The sequence below is a fragment of the Rhinolophus hipposideros genome (genome assembly GCF_964194185.1).
Source record: "Rhinolophus hipposideros genome assembly, chromosome: X".
In the NCBI taxonomy this organism is placed as follows: domain Eukaryota; kingdom Metazoa; phylum Chordata; class Mammalia; order Chiroptera; family Rhinolophidae; genus Rhinolophus; species Rhinolophus hipposideros.
Window position 1 is genome coordinate 95314274 of NC_138046.1, and position 24600 is coordinate 95338873.

At 47.8% G+C, this 24600-nt stretch overlaps 1 long non-coding RNA gene across 1 annotated transcript in view; it reads left to right on the top strand.

Annotated features, from left to right (window-relative positions):
• LOC308495330 overlaps positions 1-21859 on the top strand; it is a 79059-nt gene extending 57200 nt beyond the window's left edge. Inside the window, exons 4-8 of the long non-coding RNA XR_013992975.1 lie at positions 12120-12283; positions 12657-12763; positions 18019-18219; positions 19187-19368; positions 20307-21859. This is a non-coding gene — a long non-coding RNA (uncharacterized lncRNA). The remainder of the gene's footprint in view (positions 1-12119; positions 12284-12656; positions 12764-18018; positions 18220-19186; positions 19369-20306) is intronic.
• Positions 21860-24600: the final 2741 nt, after the last annotated feature.

The window sequence follows — 24600 nt, forward strand, 5'->3', positions numbered from 1 at the left end:
CTACAGTGAACATGCCCAACAAAGAGGCCCTTTAAAGAAGAGAGGTTTTATGGTCTTCAACAGCAAGCTAGGGCTTGTTCTCTCCAGCTTTGGGAAGGAGGCAAGGGAAAGGGTGATTTACAGCAGCTGGGACACCTCCCCTCCTGTGAACTTCTTTGGGTTAAAACATGCATTTGGTGGTCTCCAGAAGCTTGCAGGCTGGTCTACAGTGAGCAGCTGGGGGTGACAGCTCACAGCTGTGAAGATGATTAAAAGCTTGGAAAACAGGACTGATGGGCCCTCTTTAAAAGAACCTGGATTATTCAGCCTGCAGAAGTAAAGATTAAATATGTAGGTGGTTCTCACACTGCAGTTGGTGGTCAGCTATTCTCCATTTCTCAGAGAACGAAATCATAAGATGATGAAGTGGTTTTAAATTCCAACAGGAGGAACCGAGGGTTGAGAACAAAACACCAAGGTGTGGCAATGAGAGTTGAATGTTACACTGAGTTACCATGGAGCCTGCTGGAACCTTTTCCGCATAGCTGTGCAAACAGACTGGAAGTGCCCAAAAGTTAAGAAGAGATGGGATGGCTTCTAAAGTCACCTTATTTCTTCACTGTTGTCTTAATGTGGGTTTCCCAAGACACAGACCCTGAGACAAGGATGTGGGTACAAGTAGTTCACTTGGGAGGAGGTCCCAAGAGGCGTGGCGATGGACTAGGGAAGTGAGCCAGGGAAAGGAGGAAGGGCAGTCAAGGGTCAACTAAACAGCAGGCGACCTCTGTGGGCAACTGGGGCACAATCACACTGGGGACTCTCTGGGAGATGATGTGGAGCAGAATGTTCTCCCAAATGATCAAGGAAGCTGGGGTACTTAGCCATCAACTCCCACCTCTTGTTGGTAAAGGCTCATTTGTATTCCAAAGAGTCCTATGGCCATTTGTGTGGGTAACAGAGCCTTAGAAAAATGAGACTATGCAGACTTTTCAAGGATTGTTGGTACAGACATGGCTACCAGGGCCACAATGCTAAACCATGGGCCCCCTTATTAAGATGGGAAGCACATGGGGGCCAGGTAATAAATGGTGGTGATTCCATTGGGTCCATGAACCTAACCTACCAAGTGGTCATTTCTCTGGTCCCTGAATGTCTATTGGAATGGACACACTTAGTGATTAGCAGAACCCCCATCCATACTGGTTCCTTGGTCTATTGAGTAAAGGCTACCGTCGTAGAGAAGATGAAGCGGAAGTTTTTGGAATACCTTCGTCACACACCAAGCCAAGAGAGTGAATCTTAAGCAGTATCACATCCTAGGGCGTTGGCAGATATTAGGGCCTCCCTCAATGATGTAAAAAATGCAGAGTTGGTGGTCCCCAACATATACCCATTTAATTCACCAGTCTGGCCTCTAAAAGAACTGGATAGATCATGGTGAATGAAAGTAGATCACTTCGTCAAGCAAAAGCCTCAATTATAGCTGCTTTGCCCAATGTGGTATCTTTGCTTCTGGCACATGGCATGTGGCCATGGATCTGGCAAATACTTTTCTTTTCCATCTCTAGTAGCTTGCATTTTTGTGGGCTGGACAATGGTGGACATGGATGGTCTTGCTCCAGGGCTATGTTAACTTTCCCACCCTCTCTCATAATCGAAAAGCCTCTGGACCATCTGGACATTCTGCAAAACATCACATGGATGTACCAGGTTGATGGCATCCTGTTAATCGGACCAGATGAGCAAGAAGTGTTGGAGGTCTTGACAAGACATATGAGTGTCAGGGAGTGGGAGATAAACCCTATGAAAATTAGGACCCAACCACATCAATGAAGGTTTGAGAGGCCCAGTGGGCTGGGACATGCTAGGACATCCCCTACTGAGTAAAAAAACAACTTACTGCATTTCATCCCAGCACTAAAAAAGGAGCACCGTCTTTGGTAAGCCTCCTCAGGGTCTTGGAATAGCATGCTCTGCACTTGGGGATACCTGTTAACTGGGTGATACAGAAGGCCGCCAGCTTTGAGTGGGGCCCAGAGCAGGAGAGAACTCTGCAGAAAGTCCTGGTTGTAGTGCCAGCAGCCCTGTGGCATGGGCTGTGTGGCCTAATACTTGAGATAAGTGAAGTGGGAAAAGATACTGGATGGAGTTTATGGCAAGCCCCAATGTGAATAGAAGTATCACAGTGTAGCTGCCTGAATCTAGCTTCTGGAGCAAGGCCATGCATGCTGTTCAGAAAGCAGCTCTCTGCATGGAGCATCTAAATATGGGGTATCAAGTGACCATGTGACCATAACTGCCCATCATGAGCTGGAACTGTAAGACCTACCAAATCATAAGTTTGGGTAGGCTCAGCAGCAATCCATTGTATGATGAAAATGGTACTTCTGGATTGGGTAAAAGTAGGACCAGGGAGTACAAGTAAGCTGTAGAAACAGGTGGCCTAGATTCCCGTGTCACCCACCACTGTTGCAGCAGCAACTTTCCTTCATCTGACCTCAAATAGCGACATTTTGGGGGGGTCCCTCATGACCCCCTCATGATGAATAAGGGGAAAGGCTGAGCTTGAATCACAGATGGGTAAACTTGGTACGTTGGTGCAAGCCAAAAATGGATTGCTGCCACACTACAGCCTCAATCGGAGATGGGCCTGAAAGACAGAGTTGAGGAGAAATGCTCTCTATGGGTGGATATCTAGATGATGCACATGATAATTTACCTTGTGCAGAAAGAGAATGGTCTGAAGTAATAAAATATATAGACTCAAAGGCAGTGGCAAATGGCTAGGCTGTTTGGTCAGGGAACAGGAAGGAGAAAGATTAGAAGGTCAGGGACAAACATCTGGGGAAGAGGCATATGGAGGGACCTATGGGAGTACGCACAAAGTATGAAGATCTTTGTGTCACACGTAAATATCCACCAGAGAGCAGCTGGTACAGAAGAGGCACTAAACAACCACGTCGACAAAATGACTCTGCCAACTGACATCAGCCATCCTCTGTCATTGGCCACCCCAAAGCACAATGGTATAATAGGTATGTGAAGGAAGTAGTCACAGCAACAGTGATGGAGGTTACTCATGAGCCTAACCACATGGGCTCCCCCTCATTAAGGCTGATCTAGCTACTGGAATTGTTGAATGTCCATTCTGTCATTAACAGACCAATGCTGAACTTCCAGTATAGCACCATTCCTCAAGGCGACCAGTTGTCCACTTGGTAGCAAGTTGATTTCCACCCTGGAAAGGGCAATGATTCATCTTGACTGGGATGAATACATGTTTATGGTATGGGTTTACCTTTCCTGTCCACTGGGCCTCAGCTAGCAGCACTCCCTCAGGGCTTACAGAGCACTAGATTCACTAACATGTGATCTCACATAACATCTCCTCAGACACAAGGATCCTCTTTATAGCAAATGAGACATGACAGTGGGCATATGACCACAGGATGCTCTGGTTCTGTCACATACTGCACCACTCAGGAGCTGTTGGCATGAGAAAGTGGAGAAATGGCCTGTTAATGGTGCCACTGACACACCAACTTGGAGATAATATCCTGTAAGGATGGGATGCCATCTTCCACGATATTGTACATACACTAAATCAGCAATGATCATATGGTGCTACAGCCCCAATAGTAGGACATGTGGATCCAGAAACAAAGAGGTAGAAATAGGAGTGGCCCAATGAATATTAATCCCATGGCTCCACTTGGGGAATTTGTGCTTCTGGCCGCCGTCATGTGAATCTACAAGTATTTGTTCTCAGAGGACGACTGCTAACATTAGGGGATACAGCAGGTTTTTCATTATACTTTAAGATTCAGTACCCCCCACCCCAGTCTCTTTGGGCTCCCTGTGCCAAATGACCAGAAGGCAAAGAAAGGAGTCACCATCCTGGCAGTGGTAATGGACCTCTGATCATTAGGAGGAGCTAGAGCTCCTGCTACACAACTGGGACAATGAGGAATCTGGTTCCCAAATGATTCTCTTAATGCCCAGTGTTAATGGGAAGTGGATAAGTCACAGCCTAAGAAGGCCATGGCAACCCTGGGTTCAGAACTTTCAGGGATAAGTCTCTTTATCGCCTCACCAGGAAAGGCAACTAGATAACAGGGGTGCTAATGGAGGGGAATCTAAGAAAGGTAGTGGAGGAGGAGTATCTATTATGGCTTCAAAATCCACTGCAGCAGTGACAGGGGCTATAACTAATCCGTGTCTTTGAAGTTTCCCAGAAAACAAGACTCCAAAATCCTGAACAAGCTCTTCTCAAGTGGAATAAACTTGTTACAAGAAGGAAGTGAATGAAGTGGTGCAAGGGGTGGACTGCAGTAGACACTGTCATGTATTACCCAGATCCCTCTTCAGGGCCAACCCACACAGCTCCCAGCTGCTGATGGCTCACACCTGTGTCTCTTCCCGCCCCCACCCTCCCCTCCTCCCAACTCCGAGTCAAGCCTTTGTTCTCAGGCTAGTTGTGGAGGACACAACTCATTGGCCCATGTTGGTATTAGGAGCGTTTTGCTCTACCATGTTTCCCCGAAAAGAAGACCGGGTCTTATATTAAGGTTTGCTCCAAAAGACGCATTAGGGCTTATGTTCAGAGGATGTCATCCTGAAAAGTCATGCTAGGGCTTATTTTCCATTAGGTCTTATTTTGGTGGAAACACGGTACTAAAATATAAAGCTTTTTCCTTTAAAAATGTTTAATTACTTGTAAAACACAATAGAGGTATAGTGATACATGAATAACAACAGAAAGTTACAAATTGCAGAAGAATTATTTTTGGTGTTATTATTTTATGTAATACAATAAATAATACTTTATTAATGTGATGTCTTGATCACTTTTTTCTGATTCACTTATCTACAAATTCATTTATTAGGTCATCAAAATTTATCCTTTTAGCAATTTAATTTTCTTTTTTTTTAAATTTATTGGGGTGACAATTGTTAGTGAAATTACATAGATTTCAGGTGTACAATTCTGTATTGCATCATCTATAATAGTTTTCAATCAATATAAATTGAAAGAGACATCAGTCGCTCTTGGCAAATGCAAGATTGCAGGTAACTTTGATAATGTTTAATTTTGAAAAGGCTCTTTCTGAGGATGCAACTGTTATTAGAGCTATTAAGAGTATTTTTTAATTTTATTTTATTGGGGCATGTTGGGGGACAGTGTGTTTCTTCTGGACCCATCAGCTCCAAGTCGTTGTCCCTCAATCTAGCTGTGGAGGGCGCAGCTCAGCTCCAAGTCCAGTCGCCGTTTTCAGTCTTTAGTTGCAGGGGGCACAGCCCACCATCCCATGCGGGAATTGAACCGGCAACCTTGTTGAGAGCTCGTGCTCTAACCAACTGAACTGAGCCATCCAGCCACCCTTAAGAGTATTTTTATAGGCTGTGACAACCTTGGGATAAATTTCTAACAGATTATTTTAAAACACATTGTTTTGAAATTAAAATTTTTTAGTATATCTGAAGCTAATGATTCTCACGAAACAATTTAAAAAAAATTTAACTGTACAAATCAGTTTCATGTAAGTCTGAATTTAATTTTAAATGTAAATTTATACAATGGCATTTAAATATTTTCTCTGACATTTCCTATAACTTGTGGAGGTCATAGAAGAAATTGAAAGTGGCTTCATGATTTATATGTAATCAAAATGCCCGCTTATGCATTCTATTACTGTACCTTCAATTACAAGGAAAAATCAATTTTAAAAATTGTCTTCTTTGTTAATAATTGGTTCATCTGAAGCTTCCGATGAAAATAGTGTTCTTTTCAGTTGAATTTGATGATCTTTACATTTAATTCCCATTTCTAAGCCTGTGGATATTTGTCATGCAATGTTGCTGTAGGTTTCAAAATCCAAGATTCTAAACTCTGAAAAGCTCTACCAACTCCCTGATATGCTTTGTTGCAACGCTTTGATTTTTAAAAATAATTTCCTGACAAAAGTATACTGTCTGAGCTCCAGCAGTTTCTGTCCAGGCGCTCAGGCTGGAGAGTTAATATTTGTGCAGATGTCACAGGGATGGGGTCCAGGCATTGATGGGTAAGCTGGCCTCCCACTGCGGCTCCCAGTGCTAACCCCATGTGGAGCCACTCCTCTCTCCTGCGCCTCAGCTGCTACTTCTGCTGCCATGACCACTGCCAATCTGGGCCTTGGGGTTCTGCGCTGCCCTGACTGCCCCAGGCATGCATGTGCGCCCTGGGTTGCCAGGGAATGCTTTGGCTGTACTGTGTGCAGAGCCCAAGCTGCCACCCAGTGTATCTGCTGCTCACGTGCATGCTCCATTGTCCTACCAGATGTTACTTACGAAACACAGGTTCATATGTAAAATTATGAAGAATTTGCAGACAGACAGCAAAGCATTAAACCAAGCATGGGGCCCTTCGGAGAGCGGACCCTGTGCTTTTGTGACACTGTCCGCGGGCTTCAAGCTGTACTTTTAGACTAACTCACTGGTCAGCTGGCGTAAAACTCCCTGTCTTGATTTGAGTTCCCCTCGAAAAACCAGGGATCCTGAGACAAGGATGTAGGCGCAAGTTGTTATCTGAGGGTGGGGAAGTGAGAAAAGGAAATGGGAAAAGCCCGTTCAGATCTGTTAATAGGCGCCTGGGGTGCAGTGCTGCCTGGGGCCTTCCGAAGGACTGTGTAGAAGATACAGGAAACATCCTTCTACTGAGAGGCCAGGAAGTTGGGGGTATTTATCCTTCACTTCCCATTCCTCACTGGTTGAGGGTCACTCCTAACTCGTGAGGCATTAACACAACCTGCTTCCCAGTCCCCAACCCACACCAAGCATGCTTCCCTGGCCTGGGGGATGCCTTCTGGAAGAAAGACACAGGAAGCCATAGAATAACTTGTCTGCCAGCAGATGACCTCCTGGGCAGAGATCCGGGAGATGGGTGCAGCCATACAGGCCCAGACCTTTCCTCTCAACTCTCCCACCCCTGCCCCCTAGCGCACATGAACCGCGCGGGCCTTTTCATTTATCCTCAATGCTGTAATTAGTGCTTAATTTCCTCCTCACATTAGTGTCTCCAACAACTTTATTCTCTTGCTTTATTTATACTGGTGAAAAGGCACTTAAAAGCAAAGGATACCCACCTCTATATATCTCTCTACCTGTGTTTACGGGGTGCCTATCACCATGGTATCTGGTCATTAAGACAGCCCCAGTAGATCAAATTCATTACCTAAGAGAGGAGGAAAAACACGCCCCTCCTCAGCTCCGTGCAGAAGGCTTGCGGTAGCGCACCCAGGGCTCGGGCTCAGGGAGACCCGCCAACCTGGCGGAGCCTCTTGTTTTCCAACTCAAGGAGAGGAACATTTTTGGCAAAGAAGTGAATCCCCTCCTAGAGCTAGGCATGGAGAGCTTGCAAACTAATTTGGAAGATCTATCAGAGGGTGGGAGTCAATATGTTGGGCATTTAAAATTTGAAATGATTTCAATTTCATTGCTCTCCAAATATCAAATTGAGCCTATTTTTCACAAACGCAGCTTCGAGCTCCGAGCAGCTTCCACTGGAAGATTCTGGATGTTAACTCCTTCTTTCTCACCCTGGAGTTACAGAGGGTGCCAGGCTCAAACCGCAAGGAGCAGCTCTTTGTGCCCAGGCCTGTGTGGCTGCTTGAAGCCTCCAGCTCCCCAGGGCAACCTGGGCACGACGTGGAGACCTCTGTCCCGCGCTGTTGGTCACAGCCTCTGTCCTCCTGCCCTGCCCTCCCTTATAGCCTCTACCTTCTGCCCTTAGGACTCCCTCTGAGTTTATGGCTTTGCAATAGAGCAGAAAGAGAGTTCAGCGTTGTTGTCACCCCCCCCCCCACTCCCCACAAACACACACACACAGCAGAGCCAGACACTGAACACCGAGTTTTTCAATGGAGAAATTAGGATTGCTTCATCTTCCAAGTGCTAAGCAAGGAGAACTGGAAGCTGTAGTGCTTAAAGTCTGAACTTTAAGGCTTCCAATCAGTTTTAGGGGGTTAGGGAGAATAGGTATGTGGAAGTGCTGGCGGGGCGAGTTTTAATTGGAGGACCTTGGAACTTGGCCATTTATGGTAAGGGGCTTCAGCACCAGATTTTCCTGGACAACGGACCCCTCACCTGAAATGGTTTGGGTTCTCAAGTTCCAGTCATGTCAAGATCCTTTGGTTCCATGGGGAGGGGCGAGTTTTTGCTTCTGGGTGCAAATGGAGAATAGGGGTGGCACATGCTCAGTACCATCTCTGTAAAATAACTCAAGGATCGTATTAATTACCAATCTGCTTTAAGGGAGCGGAATCAGTTTTAAGCTCGTCAATGTGACTTCTGTGCTTTTCAGCCCGGCCTTCCCCTTCAGACAATAGTGACCACCATGACTCTCCTTCACTACAGCTACTGTGTTTCCCCCAAAATAAGATCTAGCCAGACAATCAGTTCTAATGCGTAAAATAAGACTGGGTCGTATATTAGTTTTTGCTCCAAAAGAAGCAGTAGAGCTGATTGTCCGGCTAGGTCTTATTTTCTGGGAAACACACTGTAGGGCTTTGTCTCGTGGTCTATATGGGCTGTTCAGACCAAAGATCTTGTCAATCCAGGACTCTCAGGGTCCCCACGGTGGGCATTTCTTCCCAGGGAGCTCATGCAGGCCCAGATAGGAGAATCCAAATAATATCATGGGTGAGGAAATACAGGTGATGTATTTCCTTTTTAAATGACATAATGTTAATGATATGTTAATAATGACATGTTAATGTTGGTCCATTAAAATAATTTTCACCCCACCCTTCTGAGTTCCTCTGGCTGGTCTAATAATCAAATCGACATGAGACCAGATTAGCAAGAGAAAAACAAATTAAAGTTTAATAACATTTATACCTCTTGTACACATGGGAGAGACCCAGGAACACTGAGTAACTCACCAAAATGGTGGAAGCCATCGCCTTAAATACCACCTTCAGCTAAAGTCACTTATGGGAGGTGACCAGGAAAAGCGCAGTAAACAAGGGTCAGGTTGTTATGCAGATTTAGTCCCCACCTTCTCCATTGTTGGTGAAGGCAGGCCTGGTACAGGGAGGGAAACACTCTTACAGATGGAGATTTCCTTACAAATCTAAATGTCCTTTTACAAAGGGTAACTACTACCTGGTTTTCAGAGCTTCTCCCAGGTCTGCTATTTCTTAAAATTTACCCATCTAAAATCATATCTAAAGGAGGCATATTTTGGGGTGGCAAACTCTGCTCCCCTTTAATTTAATCATATTTAAACCTCTGCAAATATACATATAAACATATTTATTTAAATAAAATTACGGTATGCCATATGAGCTAATTCAGAAACTGCTTTATTCACTTAACAATGGATTGTGAGTATTTTCCTAAATAAAAATAAATCTACATTGAATTTTTTAATGGCTTCCCAGTGTTCTGTTGTATGAGAACATTTTCGCTTATTAAATGTACCTCCTATGGTTCACTTAGGTCTTTTGCAAGTTTTCACTATTACAAACTACACTGTGATGAGCTCACCTGTGTCAGGTAATCCACTGTGAGGACTTTTGACAATTGCTGGGCTAATCTGAAAGCTTTTGAACCATGGCCGAATTGCCCTCCAGAAAGCTCGTGTGTATTTACCCTCCCACCAGGGTGAAGGGAAAAGAACACGGGCAGCAGGCACACCTCCAGTCTCCTTTCTGTCCTCCAGTCACTGTCTCCCCCTTCTTGAAGACCTCCCTGGCTGGCCCCTGCAAGCCAGACCAGCCCCAAGCAAAATGGAGGTGGCTGCCTGGGGTGCTGTCCTCCTCCTGGCCTGCAGACCTACTACTGTCCTGTCTGGGCCACCATGGTGGGGCATGGCCAGGGCTTTGGGCATGCAAGGCCAGCATTGGGGATGGGCTCAGGCTGTAACAGAGTGAAATGCTCGGCCTCTCTGACTCCATCTTGTTCAAGCCTGCGTTGTTCCCATGGCCTACAGACTAATAGCTTCTGCTTAGTCGTGCGCGTATTGACATGCTAATCATTAGAGGAATTCTACTTGTGGCTTGAGGAGATAAGGGAAGTATGAATTGTTTATCAAAGATTTGCAGGAAGCTCGTGACCAGACTCACATCAACTAGCACAGTCTCCCTCAGACCCCTGCTGGCGCCCAATGTCTGCGGTGGTCAATCACCTCTTGCCCTCCCATTTCCCCTTCCCTTGACATAAAAGAAGCCTGAACTCTGTACTTTGGTAAGATGGATTTGGGGAGCCACTAGGGTGCCCATCTTCTCGGTTGGCTCCTTTGTGATCAATAAAACTTTCCTCACTCCAAACTCTGACATTTCAGTTTTGGCCTTTTGAAGCATTGGGCACACACACTTGTGGACTGGTAACAAGGGGCCTTCCTCTGTGACCAGACACAGGGAGGTCACCTAGACAACTCCTTACTGGGACTCTGCAAATTCCTTCCCGCCACTGCCTCTGTTTCTGTAATTCTCCCTCAGATCCCCCAGCTAACATTCCCGCGTGTTCCTGGTGCTAATGCCACTTCCTCCATGGAGCCTTCCCTATTCCAGACAGAAGGGGTCCCTCTGGCCTAGGCCTTGGAACCCCTTTTCACACTGGTGAGGTTGTCTTATTCCTGCTTCTAGGCTGATCTAGCTCCTAAGGTGACAATCACATTTCATTTACCAAAGGCAAACATCACTCTGTAACCTGTAGTTTCCAAGCCCAGCTCTCCAAGGGGCCAGCCACATCGCAGACTCAGGGAGGAGGTGGACATCTCACCCAGAGCAGGAAGGAGGAGAGAGAAAGAACAGCTCTAAAATCCATCTGGAACCTTCTATGTACCCCCCACACCACACACAGGGCTTATCCACCAGCCAAGGCAGAGTTTCAAGGGCTCTAGGGAGTCCAGCCTTGGCAGTGAGCATGGTTGCTCTGATATTGTGATTTATAATAAGAAAAATATATTTGATCTTTGACCCTGTTTCTGGCACAGAGTTTCTACAACCCTGGGAATTTCCTGTGATAGGATGATAAAGGTATCTTGTGTTATATGAGGTGACTTTTGGAAAGCCCTTAGGTAACCTAACCATAGGGATGGGGGCTGGTTGCCAGGATAACCAATCATACCATTAAACTGTTGGAACTTTCAGGCCCAACTTCTGGGGAGGGGAGAGAGGCTGGAGGTTGAATCGATCCCCAAGGTCCAATGATTTGATCAATCATGCCTATGTAATGAAGCCTCTATACAAACCCAAGAGTTCGGAGAGCTTCCAGGATGGTAAACACGTGGAGAGTTGGGGAGAGTGGCGCGTCTGAAGAGGGCATGGAAGCTCCTCATCCCTTCCGAGCACCTGGCCCTAAGCATCTCTTCCATCTGTCTGTTCTGAGTCATATGCTTTTATAATAAACCGGTTATCTCGTAAGTAAATGTTTCTCTGAGTTCTGTGAACTGCTCTAGCAAATTAATCAAACACAAGGAAGGAGAAGGTCGAAGGAACCTTTGATTTATAGCCACTGGTCAGAAATACAGGGCTTGCAACTGGTGTCTGAAGTGGGGAGGGGGCAGTCTTGTAGAACCGAGCCCTTAACCTGTGGGATCTGCTGCTCTCTCTGGGTAGATAGTGTCGAATTGAGTTGTCTTGTAGGACACACAGCTGGTGTCTGGAGCATTGATCTTTGGTGATATAGGGGACCCCCCACACATACACACACACATTGGAACTGGGTTCAGGAACTCCAAATAGCTGGAATTCTGAGTGACTCTGGAACAACAAGGAGGTCTTCTGAGATGCGAGGCCAAGCATCTCCCAGAACACTGGACCTCAAGGGCTGCGGCGTTAGCGCTATCAGAGTTGTGGCTGTAGTAACTATTACTACTGTTACCATGCTATCACAACTATGACAACTGTCACTCCTGAGCCTTCGCACCCAGGTGGGTTTGTGTATGGAGGAGCTGCAGTTCTGAGGCTCTAACTGTTGTGGCCAAAGGTGCCAAGGAGCACCTTTGTCCGATTTGGGGCAGTGGCTCAGGAATCCCCTTTCTGCAGATATTGGTTATCTCATTCATGCTTTTAGGCTATGATTTCTTTAAAGACCAGTATTGTATTTTGTGTACCAAAGGCAAGGATTGTGTCTTGTTTGACCTTGTATTCCAACAGGTAGAGCACAGTGACTGGCTAATAGTAGTTGTCTGATGAGCTATCAGCTTTGATTTGACCGCTGTCCCCTTGCACTGCCTCCTGTGGTACATACAGCGCTGCCTCAGGAAGCGACTCCGTGACTACCCTCAGTTGACAACTGAGGAAACTGATGCTTACAGAGGGTAAGTAACTTGCCCAAGCTCCATAGCAATGAATGGCAGAACCTGCTCATGCCCAATCCCGACACTTGTATTCTTAACCACTATACGAGTTTCAATGGCTGCTATAATAAATTACCACAAATTAATGGCTTAAAACAACACACACGTCTCATCTTACAGTTCTGGAGGTCTAAGTCTGAAACTAACCTGATGGGCTATCATGAAGGTGTTGGCAGAGCTTGGTTCCTTCTGGAGGTTCCAAGGGAGAATCTACTCTTTGCTCCCCCCAGCTTCTGGGGGCTGCTGGTATTCCTTGGCTCGTGGCTGCTTTGCTCCATCCTCTGCTTCCATGGTCACAGGACCTCCTACCACTCTGACCTCCTGCCTCTCTTAGAAGGACGCTGGCGATTACATCGGGCTCACTTGAATAAGCCAGAATGATCTCCGCATCTCAAGATCCTTAACTTCATCACGTCTGTAAAGTCGCTTTTGCCATGTAAGGTGCGTACCACTTGCAAGTTCTGAGAATTAAGATGAGGATATCTTTGGGGCCCATTATTTGGTCTACTACAGCAACTCTCTGTGCTTTCTCTCTTATAAATGGTGATGGGATGAATTAATGAAGGAACGAGTGGTATGGAACAGTGTGCCCTTCTTTCGGGTGCTCCCCAAAGCAGGCAAGGACTTGGGTACAGGTGATTTACTTGGTAGTGTTCCCAGGAATCCCCAGTAGGGCAGTGGGGAAGTGAGACAGAGAAGGGCAAAAAGCCAATAAAGGTGTATAAATAACCTGGTAGCTCCTGTGGGAAACTGGGGCAAAATCCCATTGGGGACCCTCTTAGGAACTGTTCTGAACACATCTGAGAATCACCCCACTGAGGGTAGACGTATAAGTGTCCTAGAGTTGCTATAACAAAGTACCACCAACGGGGTGGTTTACAACAGAATGTATTGCCTCTCAGGTGTGGAAGATGGAAGTCTAAAATCCAAGTGTCGGCAGGGTGGCTTCCTTCTGGAGACTTTGAGAGAAAATTCGTTCCATGCCTCTCTCAGCTTCTGGTGACTGTTGACAATCCTTTGTGTTCCTTGGATGTAGACACATCATTCGAATCTCTGCCTCCATCTTCATGTCACCTTTGTGTGTCTTCTCCCCTTCTCTTTTAAGGACACTTATCTTTGGATTTAGGATCCACTTGGATAATCCAGGGTGACCTCATCTGGAGATCCTTAACTTGATTATGTCTATAAAGACCCTTATTCTAAATAAGGTCCTCTTCATAGGTTCTGGATTGACAAATCTTTTGAGGGCCACCATTCAACCCATGACAGATGTGAGGCAGAAGTATTTCCCCACAGACACTCATCCCTCATTGGCTAGGGTTGCCCCGAGCAGTGGCAAACCCTAGCACTGAGCCTGGCCCTGTACCAAACAAGCTCCCATGCATCCACAGAAAGCCCCAGGCAGGAAGTCAGAAAAGGATAGGTAGTCACTTTATGTGAGAAGCAGTCAGCAGGCTCAGGAACTGTCCACTGCAGCTGCGGGTGAACCCAGAGGCGGGTCCAGGGAACAAGGCTTGAGGCAACATATGGGGTTGTGTAGAATCTTCCTCAGAGAGATAGATGACAGAGAGCCTTCCCGCGTCCCAATATTTCCTTCCCTTTCTTCCCTCCCCTGACTCCTTAGGTACCCTGGCCTTGCCTCAGCCTTTGGAATAAATGAATCAGCAGGACAAACTCTTGTCTGCCCAGAAAGTCGGAGAAAGATCGAGGCCCGGGGTGTTTCATGCCCCTCCCACACAAGCAGGCCCCGGGGGTTTGGCTTCGCAGTATAGCCTTTGAGGCTGTACATCTTTCTGAGCAGGCCAAGTGGAAAGAGGGCCGGGTAGGGGCGGGGGTGGGGGAAGAAGTAATTAGTTTGATGAATCTTCTTTTTAAGTTGTTCTCTACATGGGCCTCTCACGGCGTTATAGGCTCAGTGATGCATTCTGTAAGTTTTATGAATCCTTAAACATGGGCCATTTTTCAAAAGAGAGAGGTGAAAGCAATCATTTGTTGGCATGAGCCCTGGGTGTCCCTGGTCTGGAACAAGGACACCTGATGATGGCCCCCCCCAACCCCCTAGGCCACAGAGGGCTTTGGAGAGTCAGGATGAAGCTGAAATCTTCTTGCTGCCCACCTTGCTGCCAGAAGTGATGTGTATTCAATGTCCGTTCTCACACTTGACAAGCCTCTTCGATATGGTTGCCTGGTGCTCGGATCTGAGGCTGGGGATATAAGTGCCACAGGACCCTGTCCAGTATCAGCCCACAACCTGCTCCGAGGTGTGGCTCAGGGAAGACTGTACCAGCAGACCCTCCTTGACAAGCTGGGTGGCAATGCCTGCCACACTGCCTGTGGTATATTGCAAAACGGTCTCAAATTCTTCCTTGCCCTTTGGTCGTGTTCTCCCACACTGACCTTGAACTTGGCCATTGACTTGCTTTGGCAACTCACAAACATAAGTAGAGGCTTGAAAAGGGCTTACATGGAGGTGCTGGGCCACCTGCTGATCTTGGAATCTTTGCCCAGCAGGTGAACAAGCCCAGGCACCCTGCTGGAGATGACAGCCATGGCCCCGTTAGCCCTTTGCTGCACCCGACAGGCAGTCCCTAGAAGCAGAGTTTTCTGACTGACCATGGGCCATGGACCAGGATAGGAAGCAGTCAATAAAGAAAACACCATTGAGCAGGTCCCCACTGGGGGCACCTGGGGGACAGAAAGGACCTCATGCCTCAGAGTTATCCCCCTAAGGGGTTCAGGGGTTGCCTACGTATCCCCCAACTCCCTTCAGTCCTTGACTGAGGACTGTTCCTGGGGGCCATGAACTCGCCATTAGACTAACCCAGGCCCTGGAAGCTAGAGAAAGGCCACAGTCCCAGAGTCACAGAGTCTGGCACATACTAGGTGCTCAGTAAACACTCCTTCTCACTTGTCCCTCATTCTGCCTGAGGGAGCCTGCTGAGTCCGGCCCAAATAACCTATCATAGCCACGTGAGCCAAGCAGATGGTGGTTGTTCTAAGCCACTAAGTTTTGGGGGGCTTTGTTTCACAACCAAAGTTTACTGACACACTGTCTCAGCTTTTGGTGGTCCCCATGAAGAGCCCTAACCTGAGCTTCTGGTGGGGCTATGTGGGCCGCTTCTCAGCCTAGAACAGGTCCCACGTTTGACTCTGAAGCTCTGCCAGCAAAACTAGGTTCACTTTCCACTCCCGTTGGGGGCTTTTTGAAGATGGGGACTAATGAATGGGACTCAAAAACCTTTGACCTTCTTATTTCTAATTTGAGGTCAGTCTCCAGATTGTAAGTTCATTTTAATGGATGGGGACACCGCCCTGGGGTTGAGTTTAATGCAAACAATGGAGCAGACCCTCTGCCCTGGGAGGCAGCCAGGTATTGGACCAGTGCACAGACTGGTGACTTACCCTTCTGCCGGCCTGATGGACATTTGCCCCAAGGTGGCCCAATCTGACACATTCTAGACCCTCTCTCTACTCTCCACCGGCTGTCAGCCTGAAAAACAGAGTGTTCCCCCACTGCGGCCATCCAATAGGAGGAAACCTAGAACAGTTGGATCTAGAAAAGACAGCTCCTTCCATTCTCATTTATGATGAGACACCAACGTCCAGGGTCCTAAATCAACTATCCTTCGCCTCTCTTCCTCTCAGTTACCAGGATCTATCTCTTCCTTTGACCTTTGGCCAGCCGCAGAACTGCCAGCCCGCAGAATGCCCATTTCTGGCCTGAACTGAAGACTAATTGACAATAAGGGCCGCAGGTGCTTTTTGAGCAAGGCTGACCTACCCATTGGATAAGGCGGGTGTGTGCCTGGCACCATTTGCCTGTGCTAAAGCCACCGTCACTGTCCATGTCTGGTGGGCACACATGTTAACTCTGAATGTCCTATGAAGAAGTATACAGGTGGTTGGTGAGCACTGGCCTGGAGTTCGCAGCACACCCTAGCCCAGAAGAGGCCTGGCCCTGAGCCTGCTTCTCACCTTTGCCTCTTAAGCGGAGAGCCCCTGATGTGGAGGAAAGGGACCACCACCACCGCTGGGCCACCGGGTCATGTTCCAGGGGAAAACCCTCACTTTGGATGCCTCCTGAGCTATAAATTTGTAGCAGAGATGACAAACCAGTGCCAGGTCTCCTGACGAGCTCTTGGGGGTGAGAAGGAGGAGGCATGAACAGAAGGGAGGGTACAGACCTCCACACAGGCAAGGATGATTCTTGTGGAAGAGGTCACATTCCCAGGGCTGTCTTTTAAGACCCTACCTGCCAGATGGGGTCACAGAACCCAGCAGAAATGAGTTTGTGTGGGTGAATGACTATGTATATGTGTGGGTGTGGGTGCCTGTGTGTTTGTGTATGTGTGAAAATGTGTTGCATATGTGTGAATGTGGGTAATTTGTGTGTTGTATGCAGACATAGTTGTGTGTGTGTACATATAAGTTTGCATGTGTCTGTAGTTGTATATACTTGTGTGTGCACATGTGCGCCCATCTACACTAAAATCTCTGCTACTGAGAGAAGACTAATCTTGGACCACAATCAGAAATCTCCAGGCCTAGGAACTAGAGGTAAACATTGCAGTGCGGAACCTAGAGTCATTTTGTATCTCTATCTCTATTTCCCCCTCGAGTCACAAGCCTGGGCTGCTTCCTTCTGATCACCTCACTTTTGTTCTTCTCCCTTCAGCTTTGCCATGTCACTGTTGTTTAGAGATGGGAGCGCCGAAGTACCGGCATCTCCACTGCTAGTAAATATCACCTGTCCCCACCCCATCCCCCAAGTAAGGGGCAGCCAAACTGCCACATCCCGGGATCACCCATCTCTACCTGCAGAATGAGGGGTGAGCGAGAATGATTGTTTACTAAGCACCTAGTACCTGCCAGACTGTGACTCTGGGCTCCTGGCCACATGTTTCCTGGGATCCCCTCCCAAATACCCCACTTGCACTCACAAGCTTATCGCTGGGGCTCCCTTCAGGAACCCAGATGAAACAAGTGGCTTGTCTGATGAGCTGGGGCAAAGAATCCAGGCCCAGGGGGCTCAGCCCTTTCTGGACCCCCTTGGGGAAGCAGCCTGCCCAGGAAAAGCACATCATGTCAGCTCCCTGCGGTGCTCAGCTCTGCCTGTAGCTGAGTGGGTCAGATCAATGCTGGGTCAAGTGTCAGCAAGACAATTGTTGTGACAGATCTTGAGACACGTCCGCCAATGCAACCTTTTCTGTAATAAAGGACATTTTGAACTCTACCTTTTGGACATCTATGTGTACTTCTCAGTTGGTTGGGAAGAAAAGAAAGGAGTGTTTCTAATTGACCCTCCTGAAACCGCAACATTTATCACTGTATCCCAGAACCGAAAAGTGCCAGGAACATAATAGGGACTCATTGACGTTTGTTGAATGGAGAAAAGTGACAGAGGGATTCAAACCCAGGTCTGTCTTCCTCCAAGGTCACGCCACTTTCTCTAGATCCTGTCCTAGAGGGGAAAGCTGGGGAGAGATTGAGGGAGCCCAGGGAGCAGTAGAATGGCCCTTGATGCCTGGCTCTCTTGCCCTTCTGCAAAGAGAATGTTCTCTGTGGGCCACAGCCCAGGGGCAAGGTCAGACAGCTCTGCCCTCTGAAAGCCAGAACTTGGCCAGGGATGTGCAAATCCCTGCGCATTCTCCTGCCAGCCTCATCTAATCACAACCCTGTGTGTTTTGACTGAAAAGCTCTACCTGCCTCTCGGGATTGATGAGAAGATTAATGCCTGTTTAGCAAATTACGGCTTCCCCAGCACCTCCTGCTCCTGGGAGAGAAGGAGCCTTGGAAACGGAAAATAAAAACAAACCTCACCGCTCCGTGTCAAGGCTTGGCCACAGCAATGACAGCTGGGCCCAACTCGGCAGAGCGTGGAGGCTTAACAAAGCGAGGTGAGGTCTGGGGCCTGCCAAAGAGAAGGCTGAGGGAATGCCAAGCCCACCCTAGGGCTGTAGGGCATGCAGGGAGAATGCAGAATGGGGCAGGGACGTTCCGGAAAGACAGCCAAGGGCAGCTTGCAGCCAGGGCCTGCCTCCTCTAAAGGCAGGAACAGGGGAGAGAGGGGAGTCCTATCCACGAACAAGAAGGAACGGTCTGCCCTTCTCTAAGTTATTTCTGCCTTCTCCAAGGCAGGGAGGCTGATTCCATTCCTTTGTTCCCAGCAACTCAGAAGGAGAATCTGGGGGATTATGGCGACTTTTGCTCATTTTGAGTTTCTTGAGAAATGGATGTCGATTGTGGCAAGTGACTCCTCAGCTGATCATGTGTGAATAAAGAGCTGAGAGAAAAGGCAGAGAGACAGGTCTGAAGGGTGGGAACCTGCAGCAGATGTCTCTGGCACTCCCAGCTTCTGTGTGTGCCCACGAGGTCCAACTGTGAGCTCAGGTGACCTCCGCTGGAGGGCTTGCTAGCGGCCTGCGTGCAGGCCAGACTCGGCCTGAGATGACATGAGTTTGAAGATAATTATCTCTGCTCCGTTGCCCCCAGGTTAAGAGACTGAGACAGGCATGGCGCGGGATAACTTTCTTAATAAAGCTTCCTTCCCGTTCCCCTCTCACCTCCTCTACTCCACTGTGTTTCATCCAAATAAACCTGTTATGCTCAAATTTTGTTCTCCGAGTGTACTTCTGAGGGAGCCCAAACTAGGTCAGAATGGAAAGGAGGATCTGGGGAAACAAGGAAACGGGGAGTGGAAAACACTCCAGGAAGAGCGTAAACCTGGTGGCTACCACTTACACAGAAGAAAAAAAATGTTGTGTTATGTTCATGTCCATCAAAGTCTCCTTTAAGAAAAAAAATCGGCAACCTCCTAACTCCACCCTCTCTCTCTTATGAACAATCTCTGTTTTTCCAAAACAGGAACAATGTGCTGACAGAACTTACCCATCTGTGAGTGAAAAGATTTCCTGATGACAGCAGGCCTCCAGGCAGGCCCACCCAATTCCACCCTGCCTGCCCAGCAAAGCTTGGAAAGTGTCTCTGGTTGCCACACACTGCTGACACCCCTGGGCTGGGCCTGGGACAGGGTGGGCACCCAGCAGGTAGGGGAGACAGGGCCTTCCCTATGGTTCAGGCCCTTCCTTGCTCCCTCCACCCCTCCACCCTCTCACAGATCTGGAATTTTTAGATTCCTTACACGAGAGGGGCCCTCCCCAATTTGTGGTCTTTGGCCATCTGGAGGACAGATTTGAAGGGGCCACCATCAAGATTGGTTGTGGTTTGTTTGAAGGACTTTTGATTGCTTTACTTTATTTCCTGTCCTAGCCCCATCTGACAACTGTTTCAGCGGTGGCCCAGGGAAGAAATGGAAAACCCAGAGTCCAGAACACTACTTGCTAATTCTGCCAATCAGAGGCCTGTACCCTGTGGCTCTTGATAAGAGGGCACTTGAAGGGAGCCGGTCAGGGCTAGGGGATGAGCAAGGAGAAGCTCGTGGACCCCAGGGAGCACCCAGAAGGGTAACTCAGCCTCATTTCCGGTGTTCCCACAGGCCTCTTCATTCCACCTCCCTACCACAGCAACAGCACAGAACGTGAGGAAGTATGAGAGGGAGATTGAGAGGGTACTCCCTGGAGGGGGTCCTGTGTGGTGAGGTGGAAATGGCCATGGAGTGGGTGAAGGTGACTCTTGTGCTTGCCAGGGCTGTCCCATTATGCCATCTCATGTAACTCTCACATTAACCCTCTCTCTCTTATGAACAATCTCTGTTTTTCCAAAACAGAGATTTTGGAAAATTAAAGCCATGTTTTGAAAGCGTTACAATGGCCCAGCTGTCCAAGTTTGCCCTCAGCGCTCCATGCCCCCACCCCTTCTTCCATAACTCCTTCTCCCCTGCCCCCAACAGATGAACGGGGATCTGTTGTCCCCATTTCACAGATGAGGAAACTGAGTCATTCAACCAAAGCCAAGAGATGAAGAAGTCAGGTCTTGAACTCAGGCCTTGCTGGCTTCTGAGCCCATGCCCATGATTTTCTTACAGAGCCTCACACTGCCCCTTAGGGATTGGAAGAGTGGAACACCAGGACCTGCCCTGGACCCCAGCGGAGCTGCAAGTTTCATCTCAGAAGCTCAGCGTCCTTATCTGTAAAGGAAGATGAGCAGGACTCCCCGAAGTCTTCTACTTCCAACTGTGGATGTACGGAGGATGCTGTGGGCTGGCAGATAAGTGACCTGTGGTGGGCCAGACGTGCAGACCCCACGTGTGGGCTGGGCATTATTCCCAGAGACTTCAGGTAGTTTGTTTCTTATGGATCAGCCTATTTTACTTGGGAGTTCAGAGCCCCTCCCAAGCCCACCCCCAATTCCCAGAAGTATCTATATCATCCATCTGTGAGGCCAGTTCTGGGCACATGGCTGTTCCAGTTATCTATTTCTGCGTAATAAACGACCTCATTCCTGAGTGGCTTAAAACAACTATTTTCTTATATTTTGCAATTTCATAGGTCAGGAATTCGGGCAGTGTTTGACTGTACAACTCTTCTGCTCCTCCAGGCATTGAGGGAGGTCTTTCAGTGGTATTCAGCTGGCAGATGGATTGTTCTGGAGGCTTCACTCACATGTCTAGAACCTTGACAGGGATGGCTGGCAGGCAAAGCTCTGAGTGGTCTTTCCAGCATGTAGTCTCAGAGTAGTTGTACTTCTCACGTGATGATCCAGGGCTCTAAAAGTGAGTGTTCCAGAGAACCAGACGGAAGCTGCATGGCCTTTTATGACCATAATGCCTCAGAGATTACATAGGGTGCTTCATCCATCCTCTAGTTGTTGAAGCAGTCACAAGCCCACCCAGATTCAAGGGGAGAGACCATAAACCCCACCTTTCATTGGAAGGAGTGTGAAAAAATTAAAGCCATGTTTTGAAAGCATTACAATGGCCCAGCTGTCCAAGTTTGCCCTCAGCGCTCCATGCCCCCACCCCTTCTTCCATAACTCCTTCTCCCCTGCCCCCAGCCAACGCTTACCTCCTCTCTCAGGAATGATCTGAAACACTCATTCATCATAAGTGTCACGGTCTTCACATGTTACTCCCCTGAGGGGCATTTTCACTTGAAAATTGTGGCCTGAGAATGGCGTGGCATAACCAAAGGAATGCATTGCTAATGGTGGAATTTCAGGCATCTACCACAGGCCAGTAGGGGATATATTTTTCGGTCAAGGGACTTTTCCTGCTGCAGACAGCTGGCTGTTCAGTCTACCCTGAGCCCATAAACACCAAACTGTAGCCACTGGGATTCTAAAAGCATCCTGGACAGCAGGTTCCACAAAGTGGTTACTCAGCCATTACTGAGAATCGGTACCGAGATGATGCAGAAGGGAAGGAGGGGATGTTTCTGGGCCATGCTGGTGTCCAGGTCAGAGCTACACAGATTTGGTGCTTTATAGCGTGAGAATGAAGAGAGTGGTACCTACAGAATTCAAGTCTGTTTGGAAGTTGAAATATTTATGTGGGATTGGCTCCCTCAGAGGATTCTACTTTCTTTTCCTCATTTTTTTATTTCTCAACACTAACCTATATGTTAGAAACAAAGAACATGTAAAAAAAAAAAAAAGATTATGGAATAATGACCTGATCTAGAATAATGCTAATTTCAAGCAGGGTGGGAGAAACCCACAACTCTCTCTGACACACACACACACACACACACACACACACACACACACACCCCTCATTAGGACTTTGTCTTACTAGTTTTCATGGTTTGATTTAGCCTGATGTCAGGCTAAAGTGGGTATGACCAGTATATTTTAGCTTTTCAGATAAATTTCAGAAATTTCCACACATGGTCTTTTTAATGTACCCCCTTTTTATTTTTATTTTTTTAAGGAGGGCGCAGCTCACAGTGGCCCATGCAGGGATCGAACCATCAACCATGGTGCTATCAGCACCACGCTCCAACCAACTGAGCTAACCGGCCACCCCCATGTACCCCCTTTTTAAACCAGAGGTCTTAGTGCTTAGTTTCAGGGGGAGAGGTGAAGAGACATCTGGGAGATTCTGAAAGGAGGCGCCAATGGCATTATGGGTAACTTTAAGTGAGCACTTACTATGTACAGCCACTGTTCTAAGTATTTTCCTTGTATTGACTTCATTTAACTGTCACAACAATCCTGGAGGCAGGTGCCAGAATTATCCCCACCTGACAAATGAGGATTCTGAGACACAGAGAGGTTAAGTAAACATCCCAAAGACACAGAGCTGGGAGGTAGCAGAGATGAGAGTTGAACCCAGGCAGTCTGTTTCCAGTGCCCGTTAATACTAGACCACATATTGATTTTGGTCCTTTGCCTTTGGCCTATACTTCTGGGATAAATTCAGATCAAATTTAGACAAAGGCTGATCTCAAATAGGTAAGAAGCCCTTGTGCTGGCTGGGGAGGGAAGTAACTAAGAAAGTTGGCTTGGTGGGTATGGTCAATGCTAGCTCTGCTTTTGAAGGATGAGGGGCTTCAGGCTGCTTGGAAAATAAAACTAAAGCCTCTTGTTGCAAAATTCAGGAAAGGCGTTTGTTTGGACTGTGAAAACAGCAAGCTTTGCTCAGGTCTCTTCAGCCTCTATACCTTGCAGACCCTGTAGCCATAAGGGGAGCTCCCTGGACCTCCGTTTCTAGATCAAATGCTTCTAGGAACATTACTCCCACGCTACACAAAGGCTGCCTGTGTTATTAACCCTGGAAGGGCCAGACCCCTCATACAAGTTCATGCTCTGAGTTTAGCAAAGCAGAGAACTTCTGTTTGAACTTCACTTTGCAAACAGTGCTAGTGTTTGATTGAGAGTTATTTATGGGTCTTGGTGTGGCATAATGCAAAGGACATTGCTAGGAGCCAGGAAATCTGTGGTTTGGTCCCAGCTTTGCTTTAACTTGCTGTGGGATCTTGGGCATCCTCTCTCTCTCTCTCTCTCTCTCTCTCTCTCTCTCTCTCTCTCTCTCTCTCTCTCTCTCTCTCTCTCTGCATTATTTGATTTCCAAGTTCCCACCAGACCTGAAATCTTATGATTCTTAGATGAATCATAAAGGTGAGTCAACAGAAACTCTCAAACCCTGGGATCATTTTAGACTGGAGAGAGTAAGAGCACATAGAAGGAAGAAATAGCCTTATACTGACAGTTTAGAAACAAGACTGGTGGATGAAGTTGTGGGATTTACAGTCTGTGGAAGCACTGTACCCCCTAAAATCCCTCTCTGCTTTATGAGATTATGCGTCAAAATCCCCTTAATGGGGACAGTCTCTCATTGCATAATGATTTCCATCCAGAAAGATTTAAATGCAAATCCTCCTGGGAGAGAAAATTGTTTCATTGACTTAAATTCATACTAAGGTGTAAATGACTCACATGAGGTTTATTCCAAACAGTATGTTTTCTTAGGAGGGGAGCCTGGGTCTGGGAGCCTGAAGATAGAGAGAACGGAGCACTCCAAAGGGCAGGGGCTATAATGTGATTAGTCTACAGCCCAGTGTTGCTTTATCCACCACTCTTCCCTGCTCCCCCCCGCTTCTGACAAGAGTCACGTTGGTGAGATTTCTGGTTTCAAGAACCAGCAAAGAGAGGCCAATCAAGCTGAGGTGTTGAGGAGGCACCTGGAGGAGCTGTGTCTGCCCAGCCTGCCTATGCCCAGGTACCCAGCCGGAAGGATGACCTTGTTCCTCAAGGACTGGGGAGGGAGACATGGAACCCAGTTGGCCTGGAGCCCGAGGCAGAGGGGCACGCACCGAGAAGCCAGGATGTGCTGAGCTGGCAGGCTGGGCACTGCCCATATTCAGCCCTGCATACATTTTGTGCCTTCAATTCCTCACCTTGTAGAAAAGTGGTAGCTTGTGTTCTAACCAGCTGTCCCTGGGTGTGATGTTTCACATCATTTACTAAAGGGGCAGAACATTTGTTTCTCAACACAGACGTCCAAGAGAGGCCCCTGATGAATGGCAGAGGAATCAGCACAGGGGCTCTGGGGCACCTAGCCCTGATGGCGACCTTAATGCTCCGAGCCTCAAGGAGGGAGGTAAGAAAGGGCCGGAACCCAGGTGCCACTGAGGGGAGACCGAGGTGGAAGAGGCACAGACCCGTCTGTGCTTGTCCCCACACCCCATCAGTCCAGACGTAAGTGGGGGACCCGCACCATCAGCAGGTCTGAGACACCTGTAGTGGAGCGTCAGCCACGGTGGTCTGAGGGAGCACATGGGAATCAAACCATATTTTCTAACTGGGGAGGTCACTCAAGCTGTACGTCTCAGTTTCCTCACCTCACAAGCAAGAGTAACTCACGCTGTTGTGAGGCCTGG